Genomic DNA, 17,982 nt, shown 5'->3' with positions numbered 1-17,982 from the left:
AAAGAGGACTAAGATTTTATTACGTAAAGAATTTAAAATAATAGATTTTATTTACATTCAATTTAAATAGTATACTTCAATTTATGATAAGCACTAATAAAATCAATTATTATTTATATGTAATTTAAAAATCAAATTTGAAATTATGATCTAGTTGGCAGATGGAACCGTTTGTTTGAAACTAACAGTCACTTTGCTGAGGGAGGTAGCTAGAAAGACAAATTTACTTTTGAACCCTTTTTAGTTATTTCTTTTAGGGTTATCTTTAATCATCCATTCTTGAATTAATTAAAATGATCACTTTGTTCAAGAGATATGTTATTAGTTATCTATATGTTGGATGTAGAAACTTGATTTTTTTGTTCAAGTGATGATACAAATAGATGGTAATATTGTAAAAGTTGTCTGTGCAGTAGATATTATTGAATGTTTTTTATCATTTGTAAAGTTTGAAGCAAACTCTGGTACGTTAAAATAGAGGTGGCTTTCATTATCTTTTTAATTTCTTTTTATGTGTTGCATAGAGCAAGCCATGCCATATTAGTTAAGAGCTTTAAGGAAAGCAAACACGAGAAACTAAATTCTAATATTTTCTTTAAGAGATATGACTATTTTAGATAAATGCTTGAATTTTTTAAAATGTTGATTAAAAAGTATGATTTGAGTTTTACACAGACAAGAAGTAACACATGGTATTAGAAAATTATTTATATATGAAAATGTGAATATGTGTTAACCTTACTACTTAATATGTTGAATGAGCATAATATTTATATGAAATTAAAGTAAGTTGAAACATAAAAAATTATATTTAGAAAAGTAAAAGAAAATATAGATCTTAATGATGAGAACATTACAGAAGTTGGTTATAAAAATGTGGCATCATAAATAGAGAAATTTGATTCCTATTTAGTGGTGAAACATTTGAGAGATTGAAAGAAAGCTAAATTAATAATAGTTTGTGTACTTGCATAGAGAGAAATAGTGTCTTAAAACTAAAATCAATTTAAAATAATACTTAACACAAAAGATTGGAATCTCGGAAAATGTATAATAACTTAACATGGTTAATCATGACATAAAGTATTTCATAATTTATTCTACAGAACACAAGAGAATAAAAATTGTACTGTTTAACTAGACAAAATTTAGGGGACTGATTAATTTGTTGATGTCAATATACATTTTGAAGTGAAATATTGATGACTATTGTAACACTTAGAAACTTTTTTCTTTTGATGATGCATCTTGTATAGGTTGTTTGTAAAAGTGGTGATGTTGTATATAAGGATTGAATATTGCTTTTGTAGAATAGGAACCTGAACAACAAATGAGCATTCAAAATCAACAATTCGAATTCAATAAATAAATAGTGCATTGAATGGAGGCAACATAATGTAAGTGAAAGTCAATTGTGTGAAAATTCAGCTTAGTTTCTTGTGCGAGAATTTGTGATGGTCTAAAGATAATAGAAGTATGTTATGGTTGTCGCAATGTAACATTGTGCATGTATTTTAGGGAAAAGTTAATTTTTACACGATGAATGAAATACAGAAGAGAGAAATATGAAAAGGGTGTTGAAGTGCGTATGGACCCGTATGTACCATACAGTTGTTGTCTCCTACATACCATACGGTTGTTGCCTCGTACGTATTGAGTTAACTCGTACGGTAGTTGCCAATGGTGATGCGTACGGTGATTCCATGATTTCGGTAGTTGCCAATGCTGATGCATACGGTGGTTCTAGTAGTTGCCAATCTTGACCCATACGGTGGTTCCGGTAGTTGCCAATGCTGACCCATACGGTGATTCCAATGGTGTACGATGACCATGGTGTAGCATCCATTGTATGGTGGTGTCCGTACATAGTTTGATGCCCACCAGATGGATGGATGAGTGACAAGGTTGTCAGTAACCATTTTTTGTGTAGTGATAGTTAAAGCACCTGGTTTCATAACGGACTGTAGTGTGTATAAACTACTACAAGTTTCATTAGGAAATGAGTGTGATAGTAATTTGGGTTGATTGTAATACAATCTAAGCCTGTGCAAAAAGCTTGTTGTCAATTGTATGTAACTTTATTTACTATAATACAAGGGAGATGCTTGGCTTTTTGGTGTGTGGGTTTTCTTTCAAAAGGGTTTCCCATGGTAAAAATCTCTGTGTATAAGTGCATGTTTTTTATATGTTCTCTATTCTTCTGTTTAAGTCATCTCAAGATTCTAAAATTTAGCAAGTAGATAGATATTGTTGCTTACATCCTCTACGAATTGGCATTAGGAGAGCACTTCCACACCATAGATTTCCTTACAAGTGGTATCAGAGCCTGGCTAGGTGTTGTTATCCTTGTTGGTTAGGGTTGGTTTTTGTGTCGATTTGTTGTCAGTGGGAGTTTGCGAAGTTGTTATCGGTTGTGTCTGGAAATTGAGATGGCTGGCACGTCAAGGAGAATAGACATTGAAAATTTTAATGGCACAAACTTTGAGGTGTGGAAACTTAAAGTTCAAGACATGTTGGTTGACCGAGATCTGTGGATCGTTGTGTCTAGCAACAAGCCTCTAGGCATGAAGCAGGAAGATTAGGATCTAGCAGATCAAAATGCCAGAGGGCTGATAAGATTGAGCCTTGCAGATTCTGTTATGTTGAATGTCCGTGAAGTGAAAACTGCACAATCTTTGCAGAAGAAGTTGGGAGACATTTATCAAGGAAAATCTTTGGTGAACAAGCTCTTCCTGAGAAAGAAGTTGTACTCTCTAAAGATGGACGAAGGAACATCTGTGGTAGATCATCTAAATACGATCAATATGGTGATTGCGTAGTTAACTTCTATTGGTGTGTCCATTAGTGAAGAGGAGCATTGTATGTTTTTGCTGAGTTCTTTGCTTGATTCATGGGGTCATCTTGTGATGGCCATCGGAAGTACTACTACCAATTTAAAATGGGTGAAGTAGTTGCTGCACTTTTGTCAGAAGAGATGCGAAGGAAATCCTCTGAGGTAGCTAAAGAAGCTCTCATTGTCCGAGGCAGATCTAAGGACAAAAGCAAGAAGAAGAACACAAAGTCAAATTCATAGGAGAGATCCTCTACTCGTGGAAAGAAGTCCAAGGTAAAGTATTGGAATTGTGGTCATATCTAGAAGGATTGCAAAGAGGAGAAAAAGAAGAAGAAGAAATGTACTTCTGACACTAAATCTTCTTAGAGTGATGTTGATGCCTTTGTAGCAGCCTTGGCAGTGCCTGTATCTGATGATATATGGCTAGTCGATTTTGGAGCATCATTCCATGTGACATCTCATAAAGAGTGGTTCTCAAAGTATGAACCATATGACGGAGGAAAGGTGTTTCTAGCAAGTGATTCCACACTAGATATCGTTGGAAGGGGAAGAGTTAGAATTCAGTTCCCTGATGGTAGAGTAAAGGGAATTGATGGCGTACTTCATATACCTGCTCTGGCTCGAAACTTACTCTCCATCAACAAACTGAATGATGTTGGAGTTCAGGTAACTTTTGTGCATGATGGTTGTAAGATGACCAGGGGTTCTATTGTTTTAGCTAAGTGTGAATGCATTGGAACACTATATAGGTTAGATGCAAAACCCATGTGCTGTAATAGTATCTCATTAAAGTCCAATCAAGCTGCTATGGAAACACACGATGTGAATTCAATGGAAGCTAAACTTCCAACAGAGAAAACAATGCTCTGGTATTATAGACTTGGCCATACTGGCGAGAAAGGTTTAAAAACCTTGAAGAATAAAAACCTGGTTGAGGGGATAATTGACAGTAATCTTGAGTTTGATTTTTGCGAACATTGTATATATGAAAAGCAAAGCCGTGTTCAATTCTAGTCCTCAAAAGTCTTCTGGTTTGCTGGACTATGTTCACTCTGATGTATTTGGTCCTGTGGATGTTCCTTCTTTGTCCAAATCAAGATATTATGTGTTGTTCATAGATGATTATTCAAGAAGAGCATTCATTTATTTTTTGAAGAGTAAATCAGAAGTGTTCAGTTGGTTTAAGAAATTTAAAAGCCTTGTATAAAATCAGACTGGGGGAAAGATTAAATATTTAAGAACGGATAATGGTGGTGAGTTTTGCAATGCAGATTTTGATAAATTTTGTGTAGATCATGGAATTAAGAGGCATAAGAATATGCCTTATACTCCATAGCAGAATGGAGTAGCTGAAAGGTTGAATCGATCTTTGATGGAGAGAGAAAGAAGCATGTTGAGCAATGTTGGTCTAGAGCAAAATTTATGGGCTAAAGCAGTGGCTACAGCGTGTTACTTGTTGAATCATTCTCCTATTGCAACACTAGTCGACAAAATGCCTATGGAAGCATGATCTGGTAAGAAGACCTCATTGAGACATTTGTGTGTCTTCGGCTGTGAGGCATATGCTCATGTACCTAATGTGAGAAGGTCAAAATTGGATAACAAAGCAGTGAAATGCATCTTCATTGGTTACGACATTGGTGTGAAAGGATACAAATTGTGGAACCCTCTCACTGAAAAGGTGTTGTATAGCAGGAACATTATCTTTCATGAGATGAAACCTGTATCTACGGATCCGCAACTAGGGAAAGCCGAAAAAGGAAAAGAAGCAGTTAAAATCCCTTTATTACAAACCCCAAATGTGTTTGAGACTGAAGATCCAAATATGTCTGAGAGTGAGGATAGCTCGAGTGGTTCTACAAGTTCAGAAGAACATGATCATGAACCTCATGAAGACTCACCACAGGAAGTAAGGAGATCCACATGGGAGAGATGACAACCTGATAGGTACGGTTATTCACCAAAAAGGTTTAATTACTCAATGTTGAATGTTAATTGTGCCTATGCTTTGCTTACTGATGTTGATGAGCCTAGAATCGTGAATGAAGTAATTAATATGCCAGATTCAAATTCTTGGTTGGAAGTCATGAAAGATGAAATGAAGTCATTGGAGAAAAATGGAACCTGGGATCTGGTACCCTTGCATAAAGGTAGAAAGCATGTGGGTTGTAAGTGGGTATTTAAGAAGAAGTATGGTCTAGATGGAAGAATTGACAAATACAAGGCAAGACTGGTTGCAAAGGGGTATTCTCAAAAAGAAGGGATTGACTATGGAGAAATCTTTTCTCCTGTAGCTAAGCTAACATCCATTAGATTTTTGTTGTCACTTGCAGCAGCACATGATTTTGAAATTGAGCAGATGGATGTGAAAATAGCATTTCTACATGGCGATCTTGAAGAGGAAATATATATGTCCCAGTCAGAGTATTTTGTGGAGAAAGGTAAAGAACACTTGGTTTGTAAGATTAAGAAGTCTCTTTATGGTTTGAAACAATCACCCAGAATGTGGTATCAGAAGTATGATTCATATGTCTTATCTTTGGGTTTTATGATGTCTAAATTAGATCAATGTGTGTACTATAAAATTAAAGATGATCAAATACTTATTATTGCATTATATGCAGATGATATGTTGTTTATAGGCAATAATAAAGGAATGGTCTCAAATTTAAAATCACAGTTGTCCTTGTAATTTGAGATGAAAGATTTGGGGGCAGCTAAATTTATTCTGGGGATGGAAATCAGGAGAGATGGGGCTGGTAGGAAACTTTGGCTCAGCTAGAGCAAATATATTACCAATATTCTTGAGCGGTTCAATATGACTGATTGCAAGAAGCAAGTAGTTCCAGTTTTACAGGGAACGAAGTTGTCAATTAATGACAATCCAAAGTCTCCGGATGAGGTTGAAGACATGAAGTGGGTACCTTATGTGAGTTTTGTTGGTAGCCTCATGTATGCAATAGTCAGTACAAGACCAGATATTGCCCAAGCAGTGGGAGTATTAAGTCGGTTTATGGCAAATCCGAGCAAGATGCATTGGGATGTCGTGAAAAGAGTGCTTAAATATTTGAAGGGTACGACACAGTACACTTTGTGCTATCAAGGTAACTCAACTAGATCAAGTAGATCTATTACCATTCAAGGTTATGTAGATGCTAATTGGGCAGGGGATGTTGATAGAAGAAGATCCACCAGTGGATATGTGTTCACGGTGAATGGTGGTGCCATCAATTGGATGAGCAAATGATAGAGCGTAACTGCATTATCTACAACTAAGGCAGAGTACATGGCATCTACTTGTGCATGTCAAGAAGTTGTTTGTCTTAAGCGCTTGTGTTCTGATGTTGGTTTTGATGTAGGGCAAATCACTATCTTATGTGACAGCCAAAGTGCAATTTGTTTGGAAAAGAATCCTACTTACCATGCCAGAACAAAACACATTGATGTGCAATATCACTTTGTATGTGACATGGTTGAAGATATGAAGGTGAAGCTAGAAAAGGTTGGCACTGAGGAGAATGTTACAGATGCATTGACAAAGCTGATGAACACGGTTAAATTTAAATGGTGCGCGAGCTCCATGGGGCTTAAAGCTCCTAACTCTTGTTAGTTTTGTTGAGTAACTCCGTGGATATCAGTATGTACCTCAGGAAGTGGGAGATTATTGAATTACATACCGTACGGTTGTTCTCTCCTACATACCATATGGTTGTTGTCTCATACGTATTGAGTTAACTCATGCGGTACTTTCTAATGCTGATGCATACGGTGATTCTGTGATTCCAATAGTTGCCAATGCTGACGCATACAATGGTTCTGGTAGTTGCCAGTCCCGACCCGTACAGTGGTTTTGGTAGTTGCCAATGCTGACCCGTATGGTAATTCCAATGGCATACAATGACCGTGGTGTAGTATCCATCGTATGGTGATGTCCATACATAGTTTGATGACTACCAGATGGATGGAGGAGTGACAAGGCTGTCAGTAACTATTTTTTGTGTAGTGATAGTTAAAGCACAAGGTTTCATAATGGATTGCAATGTGTACAAACTGCTACAAGTTTCATTAGGAAATGAGTGTGATAGTAATTTGGGTTGATTGTAATACAATCTAAGCCTCTGCAAAAATTTTGTTATCAATTGTATGTAACTTTGTTTACTGTAATACAAGGGAGATGCTTGGCTTTTTGGTGTGTGGGTTTTTTCCTGAAAGGGTTTCCCACGGTAAAAATCTGTGTATATGTGCATGTTTTTTATATGTTCTCTATTCTTCTGTTTAAGTCATCTTGAGATTATGAAATTTAGGAATTAGATAGATATTGTTGCTTACATCCTCTGTGAATTGGCATTAGGAGAGTGTTTCCGCACCATAGCTTTCCTTACAAAGGGAATGTATAGGTATTGAAAATGAGACAACAATAAAAGGAAATGAAAGGTTATTAAATTGTATGTGGGAAATTAAAAAGGTTATACTATATGATCAACATATCAAGATTTTTTATGGATGAAGAGTGAGAGATGCAACCTGGAATCATGCAAATGCTCAAGTTAGCAACATGGACGGTTGTTTAGGCATATGAATTTATAGAAGTAAAAGCAATTTGGAAAATATTAACTAAATTTTATGTATTTAATGTGTGCATATATACATTAATTATGGAAGTTGACATAGCATAAGAGAAGGAGGAATTATGGTACTTGAAAGAAGATGTAAGAGGCGACCAATTTATCATTGTATGCATAATGGCTATGTACCAAAAACAACAATGGAGAATACAAACTATCATAGAACCAAGGGAGTCAGAGGTACTCATAACAACCAATTTAAGTATCGGTAAACTATGAAGAAGTGAAAAAGGAAGTGTAAGAAGAAATAAAGAGACCAATGTTTACCTAGTTTTTAAGACACCCTTGAGTAGGATACAATCAAGAGAAGAGATTATTAATCTAACAAAAAAACCAATTAATAATATTCTGAAGTATATTAGCATATATAAATAAGAGTAAACTATTACTGTTTAAACAAAATGATGTTACCTATTAGAAGAGTTTGTTGATGAATTTAATTGTTAACTTGAGAACCATCATGGGATGCAACTGTTAAAAGTATGACTCTATCATTAGTTGTCTATATTATAAAAGAAAACCTTACTAAAACTCAAAGATAAGTCTCAGTCGTAATATAGTGTAGCTGAGAAAGATCTATGGTTATGGCATATGAAGAATTTGTGCAGATGAGCTGTGAAGCGACAATATCTAATGGTAGGAAAAATTATTAAACACAAGTCAATACAAAGTTTTATAAATAGGGTGAAATAATATAAAAGTTGAAATTCGTGAATGAAAGAAATCAAATCGATATTACAAACTGTGAGAAATAAGTAGGAAGCCATAATGTAATGTGTGTGTGTATAAGTTAAGTAAATAGCTGTCGGATGTTGTGGTTGTCATCTAAATTTTCGGATATGAATGGAGAATGGACATATAATGATATATACAGAGGAAAGATAAAATTGTGGGAAGGATACACAAAAGTTGCACGCCTGCAAGTGGAAATGGCAACATAGAAGTTACAGCAAGGGAATATTACAACATAAACAAGAATTTAACTATACTATTTTAAAATCTTGTAATGTAAATTGGCTACTAAATTCATTAAATGGAGGAAAAGTCAATTAGAACTTACAAACATGAAAAATGTTCGATTTTCAAGGAACGATTAATCTTGAAGGCAATTGCCATTGTAACAGTGCAAAAAACTATGTGGTCATTGAGGGCAGTTTCTTGCCAATATCGGTGGAATTTGAATGTATTAACTGAACAACCAAATGTAAATCACAAAGTGTGTAAAAGGTATGGAAGAATATAATGTAACACATATGCATAAGTTAATAGAATACCTATGACGAATGAAGAAAATATAATGATATGTGTGAAGACAATAAATTTTTTTGAGAGCATGTGTATGCACGTATACACACACACAACATAATGTTAATTGTTTGTATGCATAAGAATAGAAAATACCTATAAGAGGTTGAGGTTTCATCATGAGATATACACTATGGTTTGTTGGATATGCACTAATCATGGAAATAAAGTAATATGTGAGTAGATTGTTGGCAACAATGCAGACTGGGAGGGAGGGGCGAATCAGTTTTCTCATAAATTCTACACAACTCAAACTTAAATTTAGATCTGATAATAAATAGTAAAAGAATAAATTAACACCACATCAATAACACACATAACACCAAAATTTTTTACATGGAAAAATTGGTTAAGGGAAAAACCACGGTGGTAACCTATCCACAATGAGATAATACTCTGTTAGGAGTAAGTGTATATATTACAATGGGGAATGCACATGCATTCATGCACACTGCCTAGAGCTCACTACTCAAATCACAAAAAAAAGAAGGTCTCCAACCCTGGGGAAGGCTCACTGCCTTACAAAAAGATTTGGATTACATCTGGAGGATCATAAACTAATGAAATAGCATCATCTCATGCCTAGTCATAGTTTTGGTTAAGCACATATACTCAAACTCTACTCTTCCACACGTTTGCACACTTCTCCTCTGTAGCTAAAAGATCAAATCAATATTCTCACTTGCAAATACCCAACAAATACATCCATAATATAACAATTACATATATTTATATGAATTATCAACCTATGTTTCAAGGTCAGTTAAATCCTCAACACAAATTACAAGATAATAACCTCACACGCTACAATATTACATGTAGACCAAAATAATATCGACTAAGACATAGTTTGGACTTCTAGACCAATACCAAAAACATGCAACACCTCCAACAATTAAGCCTCAAATATTCGCAACATGCTACAACCACCAAGAATGTCGCATAACACAAAGAACACACTCGGATCAAGAAAATGATCAATAATGCACACAACGATCAATGCAGACCATCAAAATGGATAGAACATAATCTAAAAACATCCACAAGCAATCTGAATCACCACAACAATAATCACAACATCACCAATTACTAGAATCTTCATCATCATTATACCAAACCTCAAGAACACCAACCAAACTAATTGTCAAACTAAAAGATTCACTTACGGAATTCCAAATCAAGAACCATCTGAATTGAGGACACATATGAACATCCCAAACACTTTGTCAAATATGTAAACCAAGATATAACAATTCAGGAGCAATGCAGAGCACAATCCAGAATATTGAATAACACGAACAACTAAATATCAACCATAATACTAAATCTCTCAACTCAATCAAATCATCATGTGAACCTCAGAAACTTCTATTGAATCAACTAGAGATAAGTATCTCTAAACCCATTCAACCAACTCCTTCAATATAACTGCAACACTGGAATACACAGAAGAATATGTTGACATCAATGTCAAAACATCATTCTAGCAAACTTCTTAGCAATATCCAACAATCTCCCCCTTTGGGATTGATGACAACATATGGATGTGAAAAACAATCAATGCAATGAAATAAATCAACAACCAACAATCTCCTCATAACTCACAAAAATCTCCCCCTGAGATCAACACAGAATATAATAGTTTTTGTCATGCTTCTCTCCCCCATAAGTTTTTCACATGCTTGTCTCCCCCTTTGACGTAAATGCAAAAGGAACATACAAAGCATTATTCCCTCACATTGCAAAATAGTCTCTCCTTAGGATAAACACACAAATCTGAACAAGTGATCCACACACTGACTACTCCCCCTGAGTAGCAACCTCACTCATCAATCTAGATCACAACACATCTCTATGAATTCCATCGAACTGATGCAACTCCATGCATCTTAGTTCTCATCAGTAGGGGAAATCACCCCTAGATTCTCTTTGAGATACTCAAAGTTATCTTTAGGCAAAGGCTTCATGAAGATATTTGCAATATGTTCCTTTGTAGAGACATACTCCAGTTTGAATTCCTTCTCATTCACCTTCTTTCTCAATAAATGAAACTTGATTGATGTATGCTTAGTCTTTGAATGCAACACCAAATTCTTAGAAATATTCATAACACTTGAACTATCATAGTATATAGCAGTAGGCTCATAGAAAATAAATCCGATATCCTTTAACATTTGCTTCATCCAAATTACTTGAGTACAATTTCTAGCAACAACAATGTATTTAGCTTCTATAGTAGATAAAGATATAGCATTCTTCTTCTTGCTCATCCATGAAACCAATCTCTTACCCAATAAAAATGCACTGCCACTAGTACTCTTTTTGTCATCAACATCACCTACCCAATCAGCATCATTAAAAGTACTCAAAGTGAAATCACCATCTCTAGGATACCAAAAACTAGAATCAACTATCCCTTTCAAATATCTAAAAATTCTTTTCACAACAACAACATGAGATTCCTTAGGATCAACTTGGAACCTAGCAACAAGATATAGAACATTCATAATATCTGGTCTAGTTTGAGTCAAATATAACAAACCACCAATCATAGATATATATATAGTCTGATTTTCTTTAGGAGAATCATTATCCTATGTCAACTTCCATCTGATCACCATAGGTGTACCAACTGGCTTTGCATCATCCAAACCAAACTTCTTCAACAATTCCTTTACATGCTTAGACTAAGATATAAAAATACCTTTATCCAACTAAGTAATTTTCAATCCCAAAAAGAATTTCATCTCACCTATCATAGACATCTCAAACTCATCCTTCATATCATCAGCAAACTTCTTGCACAAACTATCATTTCCACCAAAAATAATGTCATCAACAAAACTTCAACAATCAAGATGCTATCATTATCAATCTTGAAGTACAAATTGTTGTCAGCAATACCTTTATTAAATTCAAGTCTCATCAAATACTTATCTAATCTGGCATACTAAGCTCTTGGAGCTTGCTTCAATCCATACAGTGTTTTTTTTAACCTACAAACCATATCTTTCTACTCTATTAACTCAAAACCATCAAGTTGCTCAATGTATACTTCTTCTTCCATCTCGCCATTAAGAAAGGATAGCTTGACATCCATTTGATACACCTTGAAATATTTGTAAGTAGCATAAGCAAGAAATAATCTAACAACTTCAATTATAGCTACTAGTGCAAAACTCCTCTTAAAATCAATACCTTCCATCTGAGAATAACCCTACAAACAAGTCTTGTTTTATCCCTAACAACTTCATCCTATTCATTCAATTTATTTTGGAGCACCCATTTAGTTCCAATTACATTCTTATCCTTAGGCTTAGGAACTAAAATCCATGTATTATTATTTTCAATCTGATTCAACTCTTCTCCCCTAGCTTTAACCCAATTTTCATCTTAACAAGCTTCATCAACATCTTTAGGTTCAATCTTAGAAATCAAGCAATACTCTTCAACAATTTTTCTCCTAGTCATCACACCTTTATTCTTATCACCTATTATTTGACTCTCTAAATGATTCAACCTTACATACCTGGGAGTCTTAGGATTTTCATAATTTTTAGACTCTTGAACTTTTTGTTTTAAACTAGCTTCTCCTTCATTCTCAAGTTTTTTCAGATAACTCTGACTTTGATTCTAGGTTTGCACTTGCTTTCCTTTATTTTCACTGACATCCTAATCATGTCAATCATATGTGGAAGATATGATTTGTCTATCATTTCTTTCATCAACCTTCACATTAGTACTTTCAACTATCTTTTTCAATCTCTTGTTATAACACCAACAGGCCTTACTCTTAGTAGAATAACCAAGAGAGATTCCTTCATCACTTCTAGCATCAAATTTCCCTAGATCTTCATCTCTTCTGATATAGCATTTATTAACAAAAATTCTCAAATATCTAACTATAGGAACATGACCAAACCATAACTCATAAGAAGTCTTATCGGTATCACCTTTAATATGCACCCAATTAATGGTATACATTGCAGTACTCAAAACTTATCTCTAATAGATATGTGGAAAATTTCCTTCAATCATCGTGGTTCTAGCCACTTCCTGAATTGTATTGCTCTTTCTCTCCATAACACCATTCTACTGAGGGGTCTATGGAGTAGACAACTGTATCCTCATCCCATTCTCTTCACAAAAAAAATTGAACTCATCGGAGGTAAATTCACCACCTATGTCAAATCACAGATACTTCAGCTTCAGGCCAGTCTCAATCTCAACTATAGCTTTGAAAATCTTGAACTTCTCCAATGCTTCAAACTTCTCCCTTAATAAAGTAACCCACATCATCCTTGAATAATCATCAATCAACAACATGAAATACTTGTCACCCTGCAAGCTTCTCATTCTAGAAGGACCACACAAATCAGTATGCACAAGATCCAATATTCCATTAGAATTATATTGTGTGCTTATTTCGATAGCATAATACTGATTTTTTATATTAAATGTGCCATCTTCAATATCTAGTGCTTTCTGATTATACCCAATTGTCTTAGCAAATGAATTTGTACAACTCAATTCAAGATAATCTAAACTTGAACTTGAATCCACATTTACAACCTCACTATCTATACTATTTATTGATAAAAGCATTCTACTTGACAGATTGTGTAAATCATACAATCTGTCAGAAGAATTAGGGATTGTGGCTGGTGAATCAGCCAAAGTTTTTTCTTGAATTAGACCTAAATTACCCTTCTCCATTGATGGACTACAAAAACAAAAGAAAGATGTGGATTAGAAATTAAAATAGTGTGTAGAATTGAAAACTGCTTGCTTAGGCAGTGCCCGCCAGTTCTCATGGCCATTCATGCGAATAAAATCAATGAGTATTCAATCTTCTTGAGGAGACCATGGACCTTTCTTTAATCCATTTTTATCAATTATCATAGCATGGATCTTGGTGTTAAAACAAAAGACAAATTGGGAACACAAAAATTATAACAACAGTATTTAACATGGTTCACCTATTTGTCTACATCCAACAGAAAGCAGAGTAGAGATCTTTATTATTATTGCAGCTTGCATACATAGGTATTTTCCCTCATATTTATACAATAGTCTTCAATAGAAGACGAAGGGAAAAAGATGGGGAAGATGAAATGAAGATCCATAATTCACATCCCAACAATCTCCCACTTGAATTTTGACTCACGCTGTGTCTTTACATCTAAACAACCTCCCACTTGAAGTATACCCCCTGCTTTCCATTCTCAACCAATATCCAAATGCAATCACCAAATCCCATGGTAATAAAAAGGCTGAGAATCAATCACTATAGCTGGAATAGCAACCACAACCAATTTCTAATCACATCCAACTAACCACACAACATAAAATAAAATCATGCCAACTTATCTAGCCCATACAACAATTTGTGTAATCCCATCTTCCAACAAAACACACCAAAAACCCTTGATGTGCAAAAAACTAGAAGACATTTATATAGTAGTCCAAATGTTGCATGAGCAATGTTAACCAAAAAAATAACTCAAATCTACCAAGCTCACTAACATAAAGGGTGTGGTAATAATCAAATCACAATGGCTTGCAACCTACAACCAACCTGCTACAAAAACTCATTTGACATCCTCCAAGTCCTCATGAAAAGACCATATATTGTTGTTAAAAAATAAATAAAGTACAACAACAATAGATGACTTCAAAAAACTTTAGGAAGAAACATCCATGCAAACCATATCTCATTCTTCTACCAACACCACCAAGTGCTTAGCTGTGCCAAATATGATCTCCTTTACCTCCCCAAATGAAAGCATTAACAACACCCAACCAACATGGATGTAAGCTCCTATAATCAAGGAAGATCAAACTCAGTATCATTCCAAAACTAGGAATCATCTCAAACATCTCCTACAAGGAGATAAATTTTCTGAGTAGACCAAGAGTGGGGACTAAGAATGCTTCTCCAGAATACACCAAGTCACAATGACTCTCTCCAAGAACAATCTCCTCTAGGTCTAGAATGGACTCACGCCCATCACCAAGTGTAGGTTCCTTGGTCTTCTTTCTGAAACCTCTAAAGAGATACCATCTCAACAAATGTTCTCTAATCCCAAGAGAACTCCAACCTCACCCAAGCCTCTTAGTTTTCAAACGCACCTCCATGGTCAATCCGCCAATATACTCAATACTAAGAGCACTAACAAGACCAATGACACAAAATGGAGCATGGTGTGGGTAAATTCTAGATGCAATTTAATTGGCTGGAGGCAATATAGATATGGATAAGTTAATGAATTCAATTATTAGTTAGGAAAAAATTTCTTCTAAAATTATTGGCAATAGGGCAAAAATCCGACCATATGTTTATGATTCCTAATCGACAGGATAGTGCATTGTTAATTGGTTGTCTGTATGATAAAATTTGTTTTCCAATGAAATCCATGTATATATTGATTGGAATTTCTATTGGTCAAGAATTTTCTTTGTGTTGCATCCAAATATTAAGACCCCATTCATACTAGATGAAGAGGAGTGAGCGAGCTTTGTAATGCTTGAAGGAATGTTTGCTGGAAGCTTTTTCTATCCTTTCAAGAAATTTTTTTGGGTTTTGGCTGTCGCCTTTGTTTCCAATCCGCAATCATAGTTGTGACATTTAGTTATATGCATCTTCCTTTCTAGGACACAGTGCAAAAAATTATAGTGACTATTTTCTTTTAAAACTCTTTCTCGGTCTACTTTTGGCATTGGCAAATTGTTGTTATTCATAGAGACATTAAAAACTTCTAATTTTTCTCTTAAGGCTTGAAATTAAGTGGGAGTCTCCTAATTATAATTTTGTAATATTTTTGTGTTTCTATAGTGGAGCGAGAGAAGGGGAGAGAGAAAGATGGTATCCAGCTCTTTAAACTCACCTTGGGTAGCATGCAAATTTTGAGAAGAAAGTGTACATCAGAATGCATATTTACACCTTATTTTCACTAAAAGAACCTCAAAAGTTCATGAATGTTCCCAACATCTCTAGAGCGAGTAATGTGATCAAGTGTAGGAAGTGGCAGTGACTTCTGTGGCACGGAGAAATAAATTCATTCAGTCTACACCATTTGTTTTGAGTAGTGACGAGTTTAAAATTGGAATCCAAAGTACTTGTGAAAAAAAAAATTTCTTCACAATTTTTTAGAAGATGAACAGATAGGGGAAGTGACAGCGTCTGGGAATGGGTCATAAACTGAAGAATCACATAGGTATTGAGGCTAAGCTGCCTAAGTCTATTATTCAGAACTGTGCAAGAGTTCAGCTTATCAAGAATAAAAATAATATTGTTGCTTATGTTCTCAATGATGATTCTTTGATTGAACAAAATGATAGAGGTGTCAATTTCTGGATTTGGCCCAGATTTTGCAAGGTATGGAGAGTAATTGTGGCTATAAGTTGTAAGTGTAGAGTTTTGGTATCATTTTATAGATTTTTCTTATGAGATCTATGAACCTAACTAATCATTGTAGATTGGCAAATTGGATCACGAATTTGGTGTTTGTGTCTTTAAGTTTACAAATAATCCAAATGGATAATTAGACTGTTCCTGCTAGACTTGTTGCATGCTTATCATGATACCATGAATAGTTTGGTGTCACACTACAATTGGGAGTTTTTTTTTTGGTTGTGAGATGTTTTTTGTCAAGAGGTGGTTATCTTCATGTGATTGGAGATGTTTATTCTTAGATGCCATGGTAGGCTCTTGATTTTAGATTAGAGCATTGGCATGATCCAGGTTCTCTTGGCAAGTTATGCTTATTGGAGCATGTGGTCTTCATTTGTGAAGATGTAAGATCAAGTTGTCATGTTGTGTTCCCAGGTAATGTAGATGTGAGGATTAAGGATAACTTCCTAGGCTAACAAGCTTAAACAAATACAAAAAATTTCTAGTGGTTGGGAGTTGAACAAAAAAATAGAATATCCCTTATTGACTTAGAGAATGTTTATTATAATAAGAGATTGGGAGAATTGATAATTTAGGACTCTTGGTCCGTAAATCTCTCCCTTATGGCTAAGATTGGCTAGAGATTTGTTTCTAAATGTGGGGACTGGTTGGTTGTCATGAAATATAAGTACCTCCAAGGTAAAGACAATTGTTTCCTTTTTACTTCTAAGATCCTTCCTAGGGGTTCTCACATTTGGAATAACCTAATGAAAACTAAATATCTCCTTTTAAAGGGTATGCAATAGCAAGTTGGCAATGGTTGTAGAGTCAGATTCTAGAAAGATCTTGGGTGTCCACTTTTCCCCTATAATTTCATTTGGTTTGTTTGGTTATTGAAGGGATCCCTTTGGAAAGGTATGGAATTCATGTGAGTGATTACTAGATTCTTACTTCTTCTCCATTAAGGTGGAAATTAAACCTATCTGAATTTTATCTTCATCTAAACACAATGGTTTGAGAACTTCTTAGAATTCTTAACAAATTCAATTTTTGTTTAGACTAGAGGCTAAGGATAGGCTAATTTGGGTTTCCTCAAAATATGGCAAGTATATAGTATTTCTGGGTTTGAGCTAGGAAATCCTTCCCCTCCACTCTTTAATTGGTCTATAATTTTGAGAGCGAAAATGATTCTGAAGGTGTGTTTCTTTTGGTGGATGGCTTGCCAGGGTAAAGTCCTTACTATGGATAATCTCAAAAAAAATGGTTTTCAATTTTTCAATAGATGTGCTCTATGTGAGAATGATGAAGAAATCAACAACCACATTGTGTTTAATTGTTAGTATTCTTAGAATATTAGATAGAGAATTTCCCATGTGTTCCTCATTGAGTGGGTTTAGAATGGGGATTTAAAGGATTGCATGATAATATGGTCTCCCACTCCAAATCATCCCCTTTATCAGAGAACACTGGTAGTAGACCTTTTCCCATATTGACCGGTGTCTGTAGAAAGAAAGGAATAATATAATCTTTAGCGATAAAAATAATAGTTGGGATTCTCTGTTTGTTACTATTTTGGTTAATGTCAAGGAAAATATGGGTTGTTTTTAAAGATGTAAGCATTCTAGCCTACCCTCGGCCCTAGATTGGTTGGTGGATAAAAATTGGTTCTTAACTGATTCTTAGGCAAGATTCATAGCCCCACCTATTGGATTCAATAATTTTATTAAATTCCCTTCACCCTGATCCTGGTTGGCTGAAATTGAACTTTGACAACTCTTCTAAAGGAAATCGAGCTCAGGCGAGTATGAGTGGGGTCATTTGTGATC

Source organism: Cryptomeria japonica, chromosome 2 (assembly GCF_030272615.1).
Source record: "Cryptomeria japonica chromosome 2, Sugi_1.0, whole genome shotgun sequence".
Classification (NCBI taxonomy): Eukaryota; Viridiplantae; Streptophyta; class Pinopsida; order Cupressales; family Cupressaceae; genus Cryptomeria; species Cryptomeria japonica.
The sequence above is the reverse complement of the archived record's forward strand: the minus strand, read 5'-3'. Positions refer to the sequence as shown.